Genomic DNA, 20,196 nt, shown 5'->3' with positions numbered 1-20,196 from the left:
GTATGACGGAGCATTCGTTGCAGAAGCCAGGACTAATGAGATTAATGTATGCGCTTAGTGCCAGGGTCGTTATATAACGCGATTCGTTTTACATAATCGCCTATTTCACGTTGACTGCGTCGATTACACCGGCGAACTTTGGTAAGCGCCGGTTTTGCGCTCGACCCGAACTACTTAGTCAATCAGAGAAGATGCGCGGCGATTCTCGTATATTAGACGGGAATTTTATATCAAAGCTGAATCGATCCTACTTCTTCTCCCGACTAACACCCCTTTGCCTGTTCACCAAGACAAGTCGTTTCAATATCTCGAGCAACACGAATTGGACGTCTCTTTAAGAACCCTTTATTTTCAAGCCGGACGAAACACGCTACTGTTCATCATCAGTTGTTCGATATCGCCTTTGAACCTTTCAAATCGCGAGGTGATTACGTTCTCTCGATACTAATTTTTTCTCTCTCGATCGAAACGAAATATTCAACGTGGTTCAACGTAATTCAATGTATCTACCCGTGGTTAAGTGCGAAACGAAAGGTAACGCAATTACTGCCTCGTCAATGCGAACATTTCTCCCTCTCCCGTTACTAAACGGTCACGTTTTACGTTGGGTAAGATAAGCCCAGCAGCGTCTATTAACGTTTAACGTATCGCTTAATTGACAATTCGATGTCTATTTACGAAACGTCAGGAAGCGGAAATAGGAAGACAAATGGTATTACGGTGTAATATAATGGATGAAGTATCTCGAGGAAATTTTTTGCATCTCCCGTTTCCACGGCGTCCGTTTCGCTACCTTAATTGAACGTCTTTATTCATTCGTATACTGGCTCAATTTCCGTGAATGGGTAGCACTAGACGGAACCTCAAACGTAACCTAAGTCACTCTAGATTAATTCCACTTCTTCCGAGACGCGGTGTAATACAAGACAAAACAGTAAGCGGGTTGGGAGGGTGGAAATATTACAAGGTACACTTTTTCGCCGTGAGATTCCTATGAAACGATACTTAGGCTCTTATACAAAGAGATGTTTCCACGCAATCTCAAGTTCCATCGGAATTTTCAAGCAATCATTTTAGCGTGTACCCACGTTCGATCTAGTTACATGGCGGATATCAAACACCCTGCACCGTCTGGTATTACGCGGATTAATACCGCGGCAACCGATGCGTAACCGGATTCTATGCAAGCCCAGCAGAAATCGCTAATGTACGCGTAACATATATAATTCCCGTATTTTAAAATGGCATAAGATATCAGCAATCCGTTCCGCCATAATGGTCGCCGTTGGCCCGTGAATATTTCATCCATCCGCTCCAAAGGGCAAAATCCTCTTGCGCATTATGCACCATCGTGCCCGCTACAGATAGACCGTATCCATTCCCGATTTTCTAAACACGCCGCGCACACGAAAACGAACCGTGTCGCGCACTTTGACTACGACCCAGAATTACAAAACCATAAACACCGCGAACGGCGTGCAACCGTTGTTACCGTTCAACGATCAATCGAGCAACAACGGGCCCACTGTAAATTTCAATTAATTCCACTAAAACGACGCCTGCCGCGGCGCGTGCTCTGCTCCAGTTTCCACGGCTTTTACACCGTTACGTTTCATCGACACCGCGGTATTCTCAGTTCGCACCGCGAGCTTTTATGTTAACGCCATCCCACCGTACGAAGCCAGGCTAGAACGAGCGCGGATTATTTCTAGCTCGTACCTCGGGAACCTCGATGGTTCGCGATTTACCGCGAGAGATCGCCGCTTAAAAGTTAGACGCGAACAGGTTTGTTAACGATCATTTGCGTTCAGCGGGCTCGTTTGTCGGTTAAAAGAACGGGGGAACGCTTTAGAAGCTGCGCTCAAGTTCTCGAAACCGAGCCAATTAAATTACATAAAGGAAGTATGTAGGTGGATTGTTTGGCTTTTAGCTGTTCGACGTTGGACGCGCATTAAACGCGCCAAGTAAATTCTGAATTTATATGACGGCGTAAAGAGATCGAGCGAGTTTTCGCAGAGGAAAGTGAAAATGTTTGTTACTGTCGGAACAAACGATCATATGGTCTCTGGCAATTGGAAGAACCACCATCTTTGAGAATACATCATCAACCACCACCTAAATGGACAAAGAGGCACTGTTGCATTCTGCTGGATGCGGTCAGCTTTGACCAGCATGTCACAAAGCACTCTCTGAGATGTGCATCTATACACATCGATCCTTTGACGAGATTAGATTAAATCTTCGATCGTGCGAGAAATCTGTACGCGTTTGAACCCAGAAATTAGCACTTTTCCGCCTACTCAGCGGATGCGTAGTAATTTATCCCCAAAGATGGTGGTTCTACTAATCCCCGGAGGCAATGGACTGTCGTGGCTAGTTATACTAAAGATTAATGCTTCAAATGGTACCAATTCCAATTGAATGACCGTGTAACGCGTTTCTGTTGGCCAGATCAGTACAAGCGGAATAATTGTCCCTGTTTCGTGTCGAGGGTTTTATTGCTTAGGGGATTTGCCAGTACCTTATAAAAGCATTCAATTAATTCAGCATTGAAATTAATTTCGAATTTTCCTGTTTACCATCGTTGTTGTGTTATGCAAGTAAATGTAAATTTGTACAACGACCTAAGAGCGATGCAGATAATTCACTTCCACGTGGCATGTACAGCGGGATTGGAACAACAAAATCGCAATTAAGTGCTAACGTAGACGTGGAATTTTTCGATTAAGCTGTAATCGGTTAACGCAATAACGCGACGAATTAAGATTCCATTTTCGATGTGAAACCCGAGCGTCCCGTTTAAAATTGTTTCGATTTAATAACGCGGCCTTAATATCGTAAGCATAATAACACCGTTGACGTGATACTTTGTTTGGTAATGTCTGGGATAGAAGTGCCGGCAATCTCGACTGCTTAACACCTGGATATTACAAAACTCCGTCCGCCATTCAAATATCCAGACGTCCCGGCATCCACGTCTTAACGTATCGCGTACCTGAATCGCATGCAATTATTCAATTACACCGGCAACTTGCCTCGTTTGAAAGTCAAAGTCCTCGACTGTAATTCAAATGGTATTCAAAGATTCACGAAGTCACCCACAGATTAAATTTCCGAACAAACTACGGAAGCCTTCGGTTTATAGATGATTCGAAATTGAAGGGATGATTCTATCGGGGGTGGAATAAGAGAAAAATGGGAGACGTCGGACGCGGCGTGCAACTTCTGCGGCTTCCTTCCTATCGACAAATGTATTTCATTATGCGAACCTTCGCATCAATGAAACGGCTACGAGCATTCGAAATTGGCATCGATATCCAGAGCAGATCTCTAGATAAGTATGCGTTAAATCGCTCGGCTATCCAGCTACACGACAGTCGCTTATCCTTTAAATTAGATTTCTCCTCTTCTGGAACGAGCGAGCCCTCCTGCCAGATGCAAGTTAAACGGTGCACAACTCACCGACCGGTTACTTACCGAAATCGATTCGCCGACCTTGAACCGATAGCACTTTTAATTTTCAACTTCGACGATCACGGAAGAGGGATTGAAAGTCTGAATGGAAAATGGCTACCAGTCGAAAGGAGGAGCGAATATTGAATATACTTCGACATTTTCTGTCAATACCAATTAATTGTCAGGAATAGTATTCTATTTTGCTAGCGACTCTTCGTTAGTAGTTTGTTTGATGCGTTTCGTTATAATTATTTCATACGAACGCTCATGTTCTCGGTGTGATGTGAAAAAATGTTCAAATCGAGTAGTCAAGGTGAAAAGTTCAAGGATACACCGAATACAAATGGACTGAAAAAGATCTAATTGATGTTACCTCGCGGGTTCGCTGTACAAAGCTTCGATATAGTATCACTTTTTTAGCGGTCGGAGGTAAGCAAACGGATGCTCGAATGAGATACACGATACGAAGCAGACGCGACAAGTGGATTTGCTTTAGACTTAAATTTTTGTCCGCGAAGATACACGGAAAGCTTAATGCATTCATGTCAAGAGGACGTTTTAATATATGCAGACAAGTAGATGAAGAAACCGACTCGTTTAACTGGGTCATTTAAAACGCAACGCCGTGAAAGCTCGAAATCCACGGAACGTTTTTAAATAACATATTTCATAACGTTACTAAATTAAAGCAAACAGATTCATTCAAAATTTATCATCAATTTCGACAATGTCGACAACGTTTTATTCGAACACGCGAACGAAAGAAACAAATAATAATTTCGTACATTTGCGCATTAAAAAAGAATATTTTCGGTCACAATTATAGAATCGTCGCTGCGAAAACGCAATATTCGTTGATTGTTTTTTAATTCACTCTGGAAATGTATATTACATGCAATTTACAGCTCATCTATTGAGAAATATTGCGATTTGGTAAAACAGCGTTAATCGAATAACGTGCAGTATGAGAATTGAGTATACGCAATAAAGAGAAGCGATAAGAAAAATTTTCAACAACGTTCGATCGTATAAACCCACTCGCTGAATAAGCAAACAAAATTTATAGTATATAGTGCGCAAATATATTATTTGCTTCATCGACGACTCACAGAAAGTTTGAATACATATATTCTAAAGAAAAATTAAACACTTCGAAACTCTTACGCAAACTCATAAATTTTGTCAAGCCTGTGTACCGTGCGATATAAAAGAAAAATTGTTACTGATATATTGTAGTGCGTCGAAAAAAACATCTATGAACAGAAGTATTCCATATCGTAAAATCGGCTACAAACTTCTAACCAATGAACCACTTCGAAACGCGACATAAAAATGCTTTTAAACCGACTCATGAATCGAAGAAAACGAGCGAGCACAGACTCCATTTTAATGGCGATTAACGTAACGCGAATAAAAATGACAAATTGCTAAACATTTTTGACACTTGGAAAACAAACCAGCAAATCTTACGCTGGCTACGAATCAACAGGAGAGCTCGCGCGCCACATGTAAACGCAGGAACATCCTTAAAATGCTCCGTCTCGAAACAGAAGCAAAGTTCACAGTAGAAATATCCTTGCATATCCCCCATTTCACAAATGTGGAATAACTCGCAAACGCCATTGGTACATACAAAGTCGTCGCTATTAACGGTTCTCGAACAGAAATGAAATTTCGCGAGGCAGTGAAGCAAGAGATCGAAATCGAATCAACAGGGTAACTCACGTAACACAGCATCGTCGTTCGCCAGATCGAAGGTGCGAGGACGTCGACGAGAAATAAAAGAAAAAAAAAAGGGAAGCAGGTTCACACGGGCTGATCGACGATGCGTTAAATAAGGCGGACGTGTCGCTTCCTTATCGCAGCACAGAGGCTGTTAGGAGTCGATCTATTGCGCGTCACTCGCGTGAATAGAAAAGAACCGGAGCGTTTACGCCGGCACGAGTGTACGTGAAGACGGTTGCCCGAACACTGACTCTGCGCGCCGTGCTGTCGACGCTTTCGAGTTCGACTTCCCGCCAATCCCCCTGTTACTCGACGCTACTTCGACCTTTACACCCCCGAGCCGAACGCGTCCAATCCTGGATCCGTGGGAAAAAAGAGGGTCAACGTTGATCGAGTCGAGTTACGCTGATCGCGATTAAGAGATCGTCTTTGCATTCGGAGGTTCGAGGGTTGGTCTCGAATGGGGGGAGTACCTGCGGGGAATTTGCGGGCAGTTCGCGGAGATCTGAGGCGAACAGACAGATGGATGGAGCGAGCGGAAAATGAGAACGCTTTGAAACTTCCGATGTTGATACTTTATCGGGCATGATATCCTCTGAAACTTCGGATTGTCTATCGGATTAAATTCCCGATTGTTGAACTTCGAAGTATCGAGCGTGGACCGTAGGTCTTCAGTTGACCGTGGATCGGTACTGGTGCGCTGGAGTTTGTTCAGTCGCGGGTCCAAACTTTGCTGTACGATCCTGGGTAATGCTTGTATGCGCATTTAAAATACGTAACAATTCTGTTTCGATCGTAATGGATCAGTTAAAAGTACTTGGTGTTACCTGCACCGGTTCCCGATCTCGAAACACGCGCGAATTTATATAAATTGCGGAGCGATGCAATAAATATTTGCAGTAATTTACGTGGTAGTTTGAAAAGGGTAGTCAATCTACACGTGAAACGGGATCACGTTCCCCTTTTACGCGGCTTCTCGTCGAACTTCCAATATACTCTTCAGAATTCATCAAGTTTATTCAACCCCTCGAGGCTCGCAATCTCAGCGAGGCATTATGAACCACCGGCAGTCGCCACTTAGCAAATACACTCGAGCTTCAAACACGTGACCTGTACAATCTTTTCAGAGGCGAACAACCGCTATTGTAGCTTAATAAAACATGTTTAAGAGCCGCTTTGACTTACGACTGTCTGCGCTGGCTGCAGCTGACGGAGATCAAATTTGTTCCTCTTCCAAAGGAGAGCAATATCGGCGCTGCGATATTCCTTGACGAAAGTTTGTTGTCGAATCGTTTTTCTCCTCCACAATGGTTTCGCAAAATAATACGATACGTAAACGATAGGCTCGATCGGGTAACGAGAAAACGTGCCCCAAGGGTGCCTCAAGTTTTACGTGTAAAGTTCCGCAGCCGCAACGCCGCTGTTACTCGAAACTACCAAGCAAACTTCCTGCCGATTTCTCCTTTCCCATTTATTTATTTATCGAAATTATGCAAAGAGCCTTGGCGCTCTTTAAATAATAAAAATCGCGCGCGAGAGCTTGAAAAAAATCCGAGATCCAACGCGCGCCTCTGAATGATTCATTTATAATCCATTTTGCGGGCTCCTTGAATGCTGTGTACACTTGGTTATTGAAAGTTCGCAGACCGAAGTAACGCGATAGAAAACGCCGCGGAGCGGATCGATGTACGCGTTCAACAGTTATTTCTGCGAGCTCTAGAAACGGAAATCGCTCGGATTAGACAGCCCTGTATATAATCTAGAAAACCAGCCAGCTGAACAAATAATAACAATTGTAAACGGTGCCAGGTTTTATATCCTGGACACGAACGATAAAGAATAACGTCTCGTTTATAGAACGAACGCATCGATGAAACGGAAATAAATTCGGCAAAGAGAACCGGAAGCAGTCGAGGTGATTTCCAATCGCGCGGTTTTAGCAGACTTTTCATTACACATTGCGCGTAAAATATTTTAATCGTTTTAATGTGAAAGCACACCCAAAACGGAGGCTTACATTATATGTACAGTATATATCGCAGTAATGTAGGGGAATGATTATAAAGATGTCCAAATTCTTGGATTACCTAACATAAAACTTGAGATCGTAAAAAAGTCGTGCAAAGAATTAATTAGTAATAAATTTGCTACACACCCGCGATATCTACCCGTGTTAAAGAAATCCGGTAGAACCGCAAAGGAACTTCGTTAAAATTTGCAAGTTCCTTCAACTTCAGCGGTTTATACTCGAGCACGACATGAATAACAAGGGATTTTTACTTGCGGTCTATTCCTATATAACTTGTAGAAGAACGACGTTCTAAACCTTGAATATTAACGCCTGTATCCTTGTTTCCATTTAATATTTCGAAAACTACCGCAAACAGGGGTGCAGATAAATCATATTTATCCACGAGAACCAGGCCACCGCTTATTATTGCGGCCAACTGAAATCCTGCAAAAGTTTCGCCTTTGGAAATAAAAGACGACTCGCGAAGACAATCACTGCGGCTATAACTCGCGACTAGATCGATGACGCGTGACATTTATTTAGAACAGACAGAACAGACGCGCGAATAAGCTTCGTTAACAAGTTCACCTGTCGCTAATAATCCGAACGAAGTAACCATTTCTAAGGGGTTGCGAGACGCGTACCTCCGATGGAAACTCTAATAACGTTCTTCCAATTCTCTCGCTCTTACTGCCAGCGATATTTATTATATTTTACAGGAGTCATTGCAGCTTAAAAAGTTCCTTGATGCAAAGCGATTGCGAGGAGGGAAATAGCGTCGAGCCGAGGCTCGAGTAAACCGAAACAACGTACTGTGAACGGGCAGTTTATTACGAAACTGTGGCACAACAAATATTTAAAGAACACAACGCGGTGGAAAAAGTTCACCGCGGCTGATAACGAGCCTCAATTATTCACCCGCGGGATTGAATTACCGTCGCCGTTGGAGAGCCGATTACTGGGACGAAATTCACAAGGGCCCGGTGTCTTTAAGCGTTTTAGCAGGCTGTTAGTTAAGTGACGGGTAACGAATTTCCATCAGCTTGGCGAAGCACTTTTCGAGTCCAATACTCCACTTTTCCCCGGCACTGCAGCATAAGAATGCCTCGCAGGTCGCGCGACATCCGACATAGATACCAGTTTCCGGCGTCCGGGCGACGCTGCGAACGATGGACAGGGCGATATTAGCCCCTGGCCACTTCTATGACCGATAAAACTTTCCACTCTCCGGGAGGGACGAAACTTGCCTCTTCGTGGAACTTCCGATTAGCATCGCGGAATGCCAGCAAGTTCTGCGCTACACGCAGCGACTTCCGTCTGTAACGAGACATCACCGCTGAGAGATTAGCCGATGCATGTCTGAACGCTGGTAACGAGGTGATTATGAAGGAGTCCACCAAAGCGTGCGGAATAACTCGATAAAAATGTATCTGTACGGTTGCGAGGAGACAAATTTTATTACTTAATACGTATATAAATTCATCCCCCTTCGATACATGCAGCTTGTAGCTTCCTAAAAGTCCTTGCGAAAGCCCCCAGAGAAATCATATTTTCGGATGGCTTTTGAACAGCTCGTTACAGTGCTTTGAATCTCCGAAGCGAACTCGCACCGCTTTTCCTTCGACGGAAATCTGGTTTTATAAAGTGAAAAAAGAATCTGTCGAATGGTGCGAACGGAAAGCCGTTGATGCCTGCCTTTCGTAAAGAATCCAATTAGTATCGTCCAAGTGTTCGCTGCTGCGAATATACTTTGGAGAATGAAATCACTGCCCTGTTCGGAACGATCGTACTCGGGAAATTCGTTTGAGTAATCACCTCACAACTGTCTGCTAGAACGTTTACTGTGGCTCTTTGAATATAGAAATTCATGATTAATATAACGAGCCTATTGCCGAAAAAAAGAATTTACTTAGGCTAAAAGCTCTATCGCGTATCGGAGAAGAAAGAAAAAGCTTACGTCGCATTAGAAGAGGAACACGAATCACCTGCTTTCCGATTTTGTCGACGGAGAGGGCTTGTTTTCGACGCTGCCTGTTCCATTATATCGAGTGCTGCGCTGAAATCGTAAAACCATGACGTGCACGAACGAAAGGGATAATCATACGCGTGAAATTATGCAGTGACATATGCGTGTATACGCGGTTTCATATCACGCAGATTTTTGGAACGCGACCACAAATAAAGCATGAAAATCTAATAGCAGGACGAACGTGAAATTTACGAGCCGGGATGCACGACAGCGCACGCGGCACGGATTCGTGCCATCTCTGATATTGACTTCCCTAAAATGCAACTCGTGATTAGATGTACGTAACGAACGGTACATAAATCTTATATCTCGGTAACAAAAGAGTCGCTCATAAATTTGTAATGTACCACGAGCTTTCGTACATGCAAATGCGAACTAAAATAAAGAAGGCGGGACGATAGCGCAGTCGCGTGCTGTTTTCTAAAAAATGTTCAAAATTTTCTGCGGTCCATTGTTAAAAATAGTCACACGAGTAACTCGCTGTGTACGTGCACCGTTGAAAATGGGACGTGTCAAAAAGTTAAACGGAATGAAGATTGACGAAATTATTAGACCAGAATGCTGCACGTGGCGATTTTCAACATTGCAGTAGCGATGAATAAACGTTGAAAATTTTCCAACAATGTTGTTTCGCGGGTATATTAAATTTCTGCTTAACTACGAGACAAATAGCGGCAGCATCTGCTGTTAAATTCAATATCCGAAACATTTTTTCTTGTCGCGCAGATCAAACTGGGGAAAATACCATGGAAGAATTCTGGAATCCATCGAGGGACAAACAGTTCGTATAATCAGGTCGTTCGTTAAAACAATGATCGACAGTAGAATAGGTAAAAGGATCCTGGTAGCAGTTCCAACAGATATTCAGACAGTTAACTTTTCCTATCCAAAGTTTTGTAGTCCTCACAATCGACGGCGGTGCCTGGAATACCCTCCACAGCGTTCCCTTTTCCTTTTTACTTCCTGCGGTGCAATGAAATAATAATGATAATTCAAGTTTCGTGCTAGCGCGAAATTAGTCAGGTCATTCCTCTGTTTGTATACGTTCCACCGTATCATGCGAGCTCGTACGTTTCGAGTTCCTTCCTCCTCCCTGTTCACATCTCTTTGCGTATACGTACCCAAGTAAGTACGTACTTTGACAACGAACTATATACCCAGCGCTCCGTTTAAAACTTCCCTCCGTGCTCGCATGTGCGTGCGTCTACGTACGCTAATCAGCCGGGAGTTAAATATTTTCCACAGTGAACGTACCCTGCACGGAACACCGACTTTTACGTTTGTCTTTCAGCTAATTTATAGAGCTCTAGCGTTGCGTGTCGTACGATAGCCTGACTTGGTATTTTACTTTCATTATGCAAAGCTACGGAGGCCTATGATTTCGTGCAGCATTTTAATCGCCACCGCTTAATAAATGCACGGGGTAAATGTAATGGAAGAATGAAAATTGGTTGCGAAGATTTATTCATTATGAATCGAACTAGAATGGGCTGTTTTAATATAACAGTCGAAGAGTATTTTCAGAATACAATTTTTAAAAATAGTTACCTCAAAGAAAAAGGTAGCTAGTATTTACAGAGGAAGCGAAAATTTCCTGCAATTTATAAAAATAGTTATACCTTTTAAAAAAAGAGAGAGGAAACTGATATTTATCCAGGTAGCAAAAATTTCCTGTCTCTAATAAGTTCGAACAATTCCATGCTTCCACGGTATGGATATAAGTGGTGGCCAACGATTTTCCGTTGTTACACGCCGTGCTCCCTTTTCCGCGCGGCGTAACGTTGAAAATTTCGCGTACGTCGCGGTAAATTTGCCGGGCTACTTTCAGGCTCGATAACGCGGAGCAGCCTCGTTGTCGTTTCGCTCGCGAATTTCGCGTAGCCGCATCGTGTTCCGCGTTTCTAGAGGAGCACCAGAGAGCAGAAGTACGCGTGCGTGTACGTACAAAAGTTAATCAGCCGTGAATCAAATATGTTTTGCTAGAGAGAGCTTCTTCACGAGTTTGCCCCGTTACGCATCGCTACTACTTGACCGTCCAACGGCGGCCGACTATGTACGAGTTTTTCTACTGCGAGCGCGCGACCGCTTCCGCTGTCTGCAGCCGGTTTTTTAGCATCGCCGCGTTGCACAAAACGTGCACGAGTTGCACTACTAATTGGCGCTGGCAACCAAGCAAAACGCGAAGGAATGGAGGACGGACAGACGTAAAAAGCGAACCCCTTCCTTTCATCGAGGATTTTTTTTTATTAAAAAGCTTGTGGCACAATTTGGAACGGAAATATTCCCTTTTAATTAAGTGACGCTCGATACGTTCATTTGATGTCTCATCGACTTCGAATTTCATGGGAAAATGTCCTCCTCTTTTAACTGAACGTCGCATAAATTTTGCGCGAGATACTCTAATTATCTTTCTTCTAAAGTTACCGGGAGACGCGGAGTATAAAATATCGTTCACGTCGTGCCGTAAATCATGGGATGCAACGATAGAAAAAGTGTTTAAATTTGTGAATACAGTAATATTATTAGTCGATCAGTTAGAACATCGACGCACTGTCATAATCGTTGAATGGAATCAAGTCGTTATCGAAAGTGGTCGCTGTTAGCTTCCTCCCTCTAGTTTCGGGAAATGATCCAGATTTTCCGGTTTATATCATCGCGTATTTTATCAAGTCGAGTGGGGCTCGTTAGAATTTCCTCGCGAAATCGTCCGCTCTCGACATCTAACATGGAAGCGGCGAAAAATATATTCAAGACACGCCGTGAATACTAATAATGCGCGGTATAAAGCCAGACAAATGCGCAAAAGAAAATTAATTTCTCCAGTCCAGTTTGAACGGTCTCCATGACTCGCTGCGTGTTAATCCTGTATAAATATGAATTTTTTAAATTTCGCACGCTTCAGCTGTATTTCAAAATAACGTGCGAAATTATTCGAAGGCGGGGGAAAAAAAAGGAACTAGCGCGGAGAGCAATTTGGAATTTTAATTAGTTGCGATTCGCGAAGAATTCAATTAATCTCGTAATCTTAAGACGCAATAATTCTATGACCGTTTTTAATTGCAACACTTGGTATTTGCTGATCCGTTAGCTGCACGCTATAAAAATAGTTAGACAGAGCCACTGAATTTTTCAGCCCCCCCATTTGTTTCGTTCTGCACGGCAGACATTTGCATTTAAGATTAATGGTTGCTATTTTTATATGCATTTGAATCGTGGCAACGTGAAATTTAGCTCGCTTCAAAATTCAGTTCTGACATCGAATGAAATGCCTGCGCGTAATGTTCTTTTTTCCTCTCTCGTTTTGTCTAACTGCACGTGCACGCTAACTTACAAAGTGTCCGTAGATTTCATTTTTACCGAATTTCCAGCGATTCGATTTTTCCATACTGTGCACAGATGTTATTACGTTGAATAAAATTTGTCTCGATACGTATTTTAATAATAAATCACATTTTTAGAAACGCGAGAAGAGTAGAGAGAATTGGAGCATTTCATAAAAATGTGTAATTGAACGGAATGATATAAAGCTACGGATAATTTGTAACACCAAAGGAGCTCCGCTCGAATCTACCTCACCGTTAAAAATTTTAAATAAGATATAGAACGAAATCTTCTTTTAGCTTTTTTATGTGCACCTATTACCTTGGAGCATCGCGTTCAATATTTAGCGAAACGTCACTGGCACGCTTTTGCGCCAGGCTGCCTCGATAACGTCGAACCCACGTTCACAGTTTTCACGAAATTCACGAATTTATTATCTGATTAAGCCAACATTTAACTTCGAACGCACGACGCATTATAACCTGATTAAAAAATATAACTGCAAAAGCCAAAAATACAGAAACAATTTTTCGTTAATCGGAGTCGATATTTGAAACGAATACACTTAAGAGAGATAAATCTTGCCATTAAACATTAAGTCCTTTAAAAAAAGACAAGAAGACTGCACGTTTCGGTTTAATTATTTGCATCCTCTGTTAACAATTATTTATATCATTCATTTATTAACGTACGTATAATATTCTAGGATGCATACGTCAGTGATATATCTAATTTTCATATTCTGTTATTGTTTCATACTCCATTGCAATGAAATGCTGAATAATGGTTAATGACATGAATATTTAAACTATCATTTAAATGAAAATCTACAATTATACGTGCAACAATTTGCTAATAATAAGTTCAAGTATAATTAATACCGCACTGGACGCATAGAGGGTGGCAATAGTCGCAAGAAAATACCGATAGACTAATTCGATCGGTTCCAATAAAAAGGAGATCGATTTTAACGCGATAGACCAACCGCTTGCTCATCGCCCGCCCGTAGCTCAGTTAGCTGCAGTGAATGAGTACGAGGGTGCAAAGGTTTGGTCGGTAAGGGTACACCCCTGATATCAGAAGGGTTATCGCGGGCCACGCATTTTCACGGAGGGCGTTCATTTCTCTTTTCTGCAGGGTAGTCAGAGCAGAGCTTCCACTATTCGCCGGCTGATGGCGCGCCAACTTGCAGAACATCCCCCGAATCTCTTTACCATCTAACTACCCCTCTGGCATACTTATTTAAGAAAAATAACTAAACAATGTGCGTAACAATAATTCGCAAAACAGAGAATGATTTTCTAACCATTCTATTTTTTATAAATTACGCTGACGATAGCGAAAATTTCCAGAATTCACGAATCATCCCCTATAATGCCAATTATACAAATTTCTATATATTAACTTATAAAATTAACGTTATAATGAAATTTCTATTAAAAGTATGTTTTGCGTACCGTGCACTGAACAATTTTTTACTTCAGATATCGATTTTACACTTCGAGTCGTTAACACCCTTCTTATTCTCCATTGGCATCGCAGCAAGTTGGATATCGGTTGAGAACGTGCTGTTTAAAGGTGGTGTAAAATGGTAACGGGGGACAACGACAATTGGATGGAGAGAGTGAGAGGTACGAAACGAAAGAGAGAAAGAGAGAGACAGAGAGAACTGAATATGGAAGTAAGCATGCCAGGTGGAGACAACGCGATTCTTCGCGTTTTATAATGCGACGCTTATTTTCATTCCGCGCGCGCAGGACGAAACGAGGTTGACGACGCACAATTTCTCAGACGTCGCTTTTCCCTCGTCAGCAGAGCATTCAGTTAACTTTATTTGTTAGACGAAATCTCGAGTACAAATTAAAACGCCGACGGCTCGTTAGTTTCTTAAAATAAATAGTTGTCGTGGCCCGCTGCGAACGTGGGCTCGAATAAAAATGCTTGAGCCGGAAATGACATAGTTACGCAGAGGGGATGAAACGATGGAATTAAGTCGATGGTCCACCACGTAATGAGTTTCATTTGCAAAATAATAATCGTTTACATAAAAGTTATTGTTAGAAATCGTAGCGACATTAGCAGATGATTTGATAACTTTTACACCAACGTTTACCTATGTTCAGGGTTTAAAAAATTATTGCGAAGAATAGTAGAAAAGTTGGAGGGATACTTTGACATAAATCGGTGCAAAATGTAACAAAACTGTGTCAAGCCTTGCTTCTGTAAAAATTTGTTCCGTAAATTATGTCGAGTATATGTACGAACTTATTACTCAAGGTTTCACGTAACGAGCCTCGATACGTGACATAACAAATTTGTAACGTAGTAAACGTACAAATCAGGCCTCGCTCTGAGCAAGCAAAGAATTATGGAAAAAGGTGAATAATTTCTTCGGCCCCTCGCGGAGGGCGACGTACAGTTGGATAAACTTTTCAATCGATGTCACACAGTAGTTGTAACAAGTAAAGTTTTGGCAGTAGATACAAGAGCTGTGGCGCCAACTGCCGTCTAAGTTTCTCCGTTTCCGAATACGAAATTCAACCGACAACACATCCGTTTCTATATATCTAGCATGCTCGCGTTAATTTATTATAATCTATGTAATCCAACTTTGTTGAATTGAACGGTGCTTCGAAGACCGCAAAACCGATTCTTTTCTCTGTCGAAACCACTACAAGCGTTCATTCGTATCGATCTTGTTTGCTGGATAATCTGTAACCAGGACTTTGCCGTGTGTACGGTAGAGGATCGAGAGAAACTTCAAAGAAAGGATAACGAAAATATGATAGTCTTTGCTCGCAACGTCCAGAAAAATTGAGAAGAAAAATTCAACTTGACAGTTCACTTAGGCAAACCCTTGAAGCGAAAGTAGAAGAGTATGCACGCGAGTCATAGTTAGTCGTAATGCGAGCCAACAACTGAAGTGTCAAGCGTATCGATTAGACACATATATGGGAATAATGGTAATTGACGCAATAATTTTTGGTTTACGAGACATTAACTTTTGAAGAAACCTGAGAGAACAGTTTTCATTGCGTCGACTTGCGCGGTGGGAAATGTGCATTATCCGAAAGACGAGATGCTAATACGCAAGTGTACACAGTAATTAGAGAAATTAGAAAAGCACGAAGGTCGGACGGTGTCTTCTAAGTTCACGCGTCAGCGTCATCTCACGTAATTTAAAACTCTTCATTTTGCTAAAATCCCGTGCCCTTAGCTCCGTACACCCTTAAATAAAATTGTGTCCGTGAGGTTAAGTGCCGTGTCAGCGACTCGTGACATTTCCTACTCTCCTTGGGACTCGTTAACTCGCCCCTAAGAAACTAATTACAACGAAGCTTTATTATTATATAAAACCGAGACCATTGAAACGAGAAAATGTTGCGCAAGGGAAATAGTTTTGCGAATTTAAGCGCCATAATCGATTTTTACTTTTACGGACAGTGACTGTACGAAATACATTTTTTAACGGTGGTAACAATTTACCGAGTAGTCATAAAAGTAATTAAAAATTAAATTTGAAAAACATGAGAGAGTCCAACATGGAAATTAAACATGCGTGTACAAAAATTTACACGCGGAATAAACGAAACTCAACTTGTCACGGTTATCCAGCGGGGTAGACGAATCAGGAAAGCTAAAGGATTATAAAACGCAACGTTAACTTTATATACTAAACAAATTGATAATGATTATGCGCGATAGCGGCCAACCCAGAATTACTCATTAAGAACACTCCCTATACAGCGCATGTTTTAATGCATTTTCGCTTGAGCCGAAATAAACTTTACGCTGTACCGTTCCGGTGGGAACGATCGTTCACTTGCCACTCGAACGAGCACCACACCTGCAATCCTGCGTGGATTAATTAAATTAGCATTTCCGTCTCTGTGCGGCGTACCGTCTATCCGTATCGCTTTAATGCTAAAGCGGCCTATATAACTTTAAGGAGTTCTGATTACGACGTTCCCAGCGTGCATCTTCCCGTTACGAAGATGCGTCTTAATCTATTAACATTACTTACCTACGACTGTCTAAATCAGCTAATACATGGAACGCCTTCCTATCCGTTTAAAATGAGCAACAAATTGATTTACGGACGATGAGATTGAATGCATCTTCGTTGGGGCGATGTAAATTCGACGCCACGGAGAATGGATTAGCTGATCAACGCGCCGCGAACGCAATTAATCAATCAGTTTTCATTTAATCGCGGATTTTAGGCCTGCTATGACGTAATTGTGCAGAAACGATAAACGAGGGCGTTTGATTCGGCGCAAGTGCGCGAAACGATCGGACGTAGCAAGGGAACGACTGGCGTGTTGTCATTAAGGGTGGTAGGCGCGTTTAAAAGTTGGTGGACTCTTGCGATATTAGGGATGAATCCGTACGCGAATCGTGGCTGCACGAGTGCAGAGGTCGATGCATCCCATTTACGTTATTCGTCACGTGTACCATCGGCGAATCACGCTGCTTTCAAGCCTGGTTTCCACGTGCTAAGTATGCGCTTGTTAATTTAATCGTACAACTCCACGGCACAATAGTCGTGGGCAATTAAGGTCACGTAAGATTACCTGCTGAAGCGGAACATTATGTTAAATTAATGTCACGGGGACGCGGATATTTCCTACCTTTTTTTTTTTTCTTTTCCGTAATTATACGCCGTTTGCGTGCATTTTATTTTGCACGATTATCGTCGGTCAGAACTTTCATTTAGAGCGCTCGATATTGGCGGTAAAGCGAGCACAAAAATTGTTTGCTCAACGTTCGATTGTTTTCACGGAAAATGTCATGCTAAAACTGGAGGAATGTTCGATGATGTGCATTGAATACATTTCGTTTTTATCGTTTCGCATCATCGGTATGGCTAGGGAATAAAAGTTAAGCGAAGTCGTTATCGAGTCGTTGAAAGGAACAATTCGCCGAGGATAAATCACGCTTTGTGACTGGTAACAGCCCAGCAATTCTGGAAATTACGATCGCGTTCTAAAGGCCTGATATTTGCAACGCGTAAATGACGCCAAGGACCCGATCATTTTTCTTATATCGTTCAATTTATATAGAAATGAAAATTACACGACATTTTTTATTTCCACCGCTTCGATTTTTCGACGTAATTGCGACGAACAGATAATAAACTTTAATCAGCATCCGCGAACGAGCACGTGAAAATGTTTTAAATAATATTAATCTACAAAATTTGTGAAAGAAAATGTTATAATAACCAGGATGGTATGTTTAACCACCCATCGGTTTCATTTTGTCGCTCCCTTTACCCCGGAATATTACATTTGCACTCGTTCCAACGCTTTTAAACGGGTCGCAAAGCATACCGAAATTATAATTGAGAAATAATTATGCCGCTTTGAATGCTGCGCTTACGTTTAATCCTGGTCGTCACTGCGGTGAGCGAATTTTAACTCTCAGACCGCATAATCTAAGTTAGTCGGACTTACAACGTTGCAATAAAACCGCAACTTTCGTTCCCTATCTACGCGAAACGTATTGTTACTCGTTCGATTGTTGTTCAGAATCGAAATGAAAACTTTTAATCGCTGAAACTAACTCTCGACCGCGAAATCGTGTTTACTCGTAATCTGGGCTTGATTAAAAATTTTAGGCTACTGTAAATCGCTCGCAGCGGTTGGTAGCCAACGACCCAAAGTGATCCTGCGAACGCGTAACGCGAACATAACTAAAACTTCTCGAGTTTAAACGTATATTGCTCGAAAACGTCTCGCAGGAAACTTGGTGGATACCAAAGTGGCAAGCATATCGCGTTAGGATTGTGCATTTCAAGGCAAACGCTGTGCGCATTTTGTGTACTTTGGCAGTGTCGGGTCGCGTAACGAGGTTATCTAAATTCAATACTTTCTCGATGCCAATGGAGAAAATAATAATTTAAGGAATATAAATAATTTAAGGAATAATCGACTCGGGGACATAACAAGGCTGACGGAGCTTTCACGACCCTAAGAGCGTCGCGGCGGTCCTTAATTAAAATCGATTCGACCGCGAGTTTTTCCTTACTCCGTCCCGTAGTGATATACCGTCCTGTCTGCTGGCATTTTAGTCGCGCTCGGAGGAAACGGGATGAATTAAGGAAGCGTTGCTAATGCGCCGTTAACCGCGGCCCAAATGCATTCGTGTCAACGAAGTGACGGGCGACCGACATGAAATATTTAATTGGTCCTTTCGTGGTCGCAGGACCGAAACGGGCGAACCGAGTCAATTCGTAGGCTCTTTGATATCGCGCTGCAATGAAATAGGTCAACTGACGCTGGTCTTGCCGGCCAGCTAACAAAGGCAAAGTTCTATAGCGCGCCGATGTGATTTCTGTCGTTCTGCGGCAGGTTCTGTGCAAACGTTCTGTACGAACGCATTCTCGTTAACCATTCCCACCCTCGCAACCTGCACGCCCTTGCCTCTGAACAACTTTTTTTCCACTCGTTCACGTATCCGCGCGTACGGAGCTGTTGTGATCGAATGCTCACGTCGAACGTTAACGAATGTAGAATCTGGGGCGCGAGCTCTAGCGATTCTTTCAAAGAAAGTGTTCTCGACACTTCTCGAGACGACAGACGCTGTCTTGACGCGGTCTTTCTCGTTTGATCCTTGCACGGTCCCATTAAACTACGTGACGTTGTAATTCTTGCGTTTCTTCGTTACAAGTATCGATTCAATGCGCGTAAATACCTAATGAGAGTGGTTTGCATTGTTAACGAATAGTATGATCTCTCAGCGTAGCACTGAAATGTGATTTTGTTTAGGACAACCCCCTCGGAATCGTGCATCTGTGTTTTTCAGCGCACCGTTCCATAAATATTCGATACGATGGCTAAAGCGGCTTATTTCATTAATTTGCAATGTAATAAACCGGTCGATATAATAATTACGGATATTGGATTCACAAGCCACGAGGAACGTCTGAAAATAACACGGTGTTGTAACGTATATCGTATGAAAGGGAAACGTGACAATATGCTCAGCTGCCCTCGGAATGTTTGTGCGATTCGCGATTCGAGAATTAATCAAAACCTAATGCGATTATACAAATTTAATATCGGTATCGAATGTGGATCGTTTCGCAAATATACTTCCCTTATTTCGCTAAGTGACTCGTATACGTTATCAATTTTGAAATCTGTTTCTGCTTTAACGCGAACCATTTCTACAAGAAGTTTTATACACCGTCTTAAAATTATTTTTTCCACGCAGAAATACATATTCGGTGTAAAATAAGTAGGTCGTTGATCCCACTGTCCTTCCATCCCCTTGATTTGTCTAAACAGACCCAATTAACCAGACGAGGGCGCTGGAAAGAACTGGAACATTACAGCGGATGCAACCCAGACGTAACGTTCTCCAAACAACGTCCTTGCCAAAGCTATTTACGCTCCTCGAGATTGCATCTCCCCAAGCATTTTTCTCGAGACCGCCGCGCGACTGCATTTGCAATTCACTTAGAACGCGCGGAGGGTGCTGACAGATTGATAATTGATGACACGAATTCGCGGTGAAACTGGGGCGGACAGGCCGAGCAAAATAATTGAAGAACACCGAAAACTTTCTACAGCCGCGGAAGATATAAAATTCGCTCGTAAGATTAATCCGTTAAAAGCCACCTCTGAACGGGCTCTGATCTCCGGCACTT

General features: G+C 42.4%; 1 protein-coding gene across 9 annotated transcripts in view; it reads right to left on the bottom strand.

Annotated features, from left to right (window-relative positions):
• Positions 1 to 20,196, bottom strand: part of Cask (peripheral plasma membrane protein CASK) — a 159,136-nt gene that overhangs the window by 28,198 nt on the left and 110,742 nt on the right. The window lies entirely within an intron of this gene.

Source organism: Xylocopa sonorina, chromosome 1, assembly GCF_050948175.1.
Source record: "Xylocopa sonorina isolate GNS202 chromosome 1, iyXylSono1_principal, whole genome shotgun sequence".
In the NCBI taxonomy this organism is placed as follows: Eukaryota; Metazoa; Arthropoda; class Insecta; order Hymenoptera; family Apidae; genus Xylocopa; species Xylocopa sonorina.
This window is presented reverse-complemented; position numbering and strand designations above follow the sequence as displayed.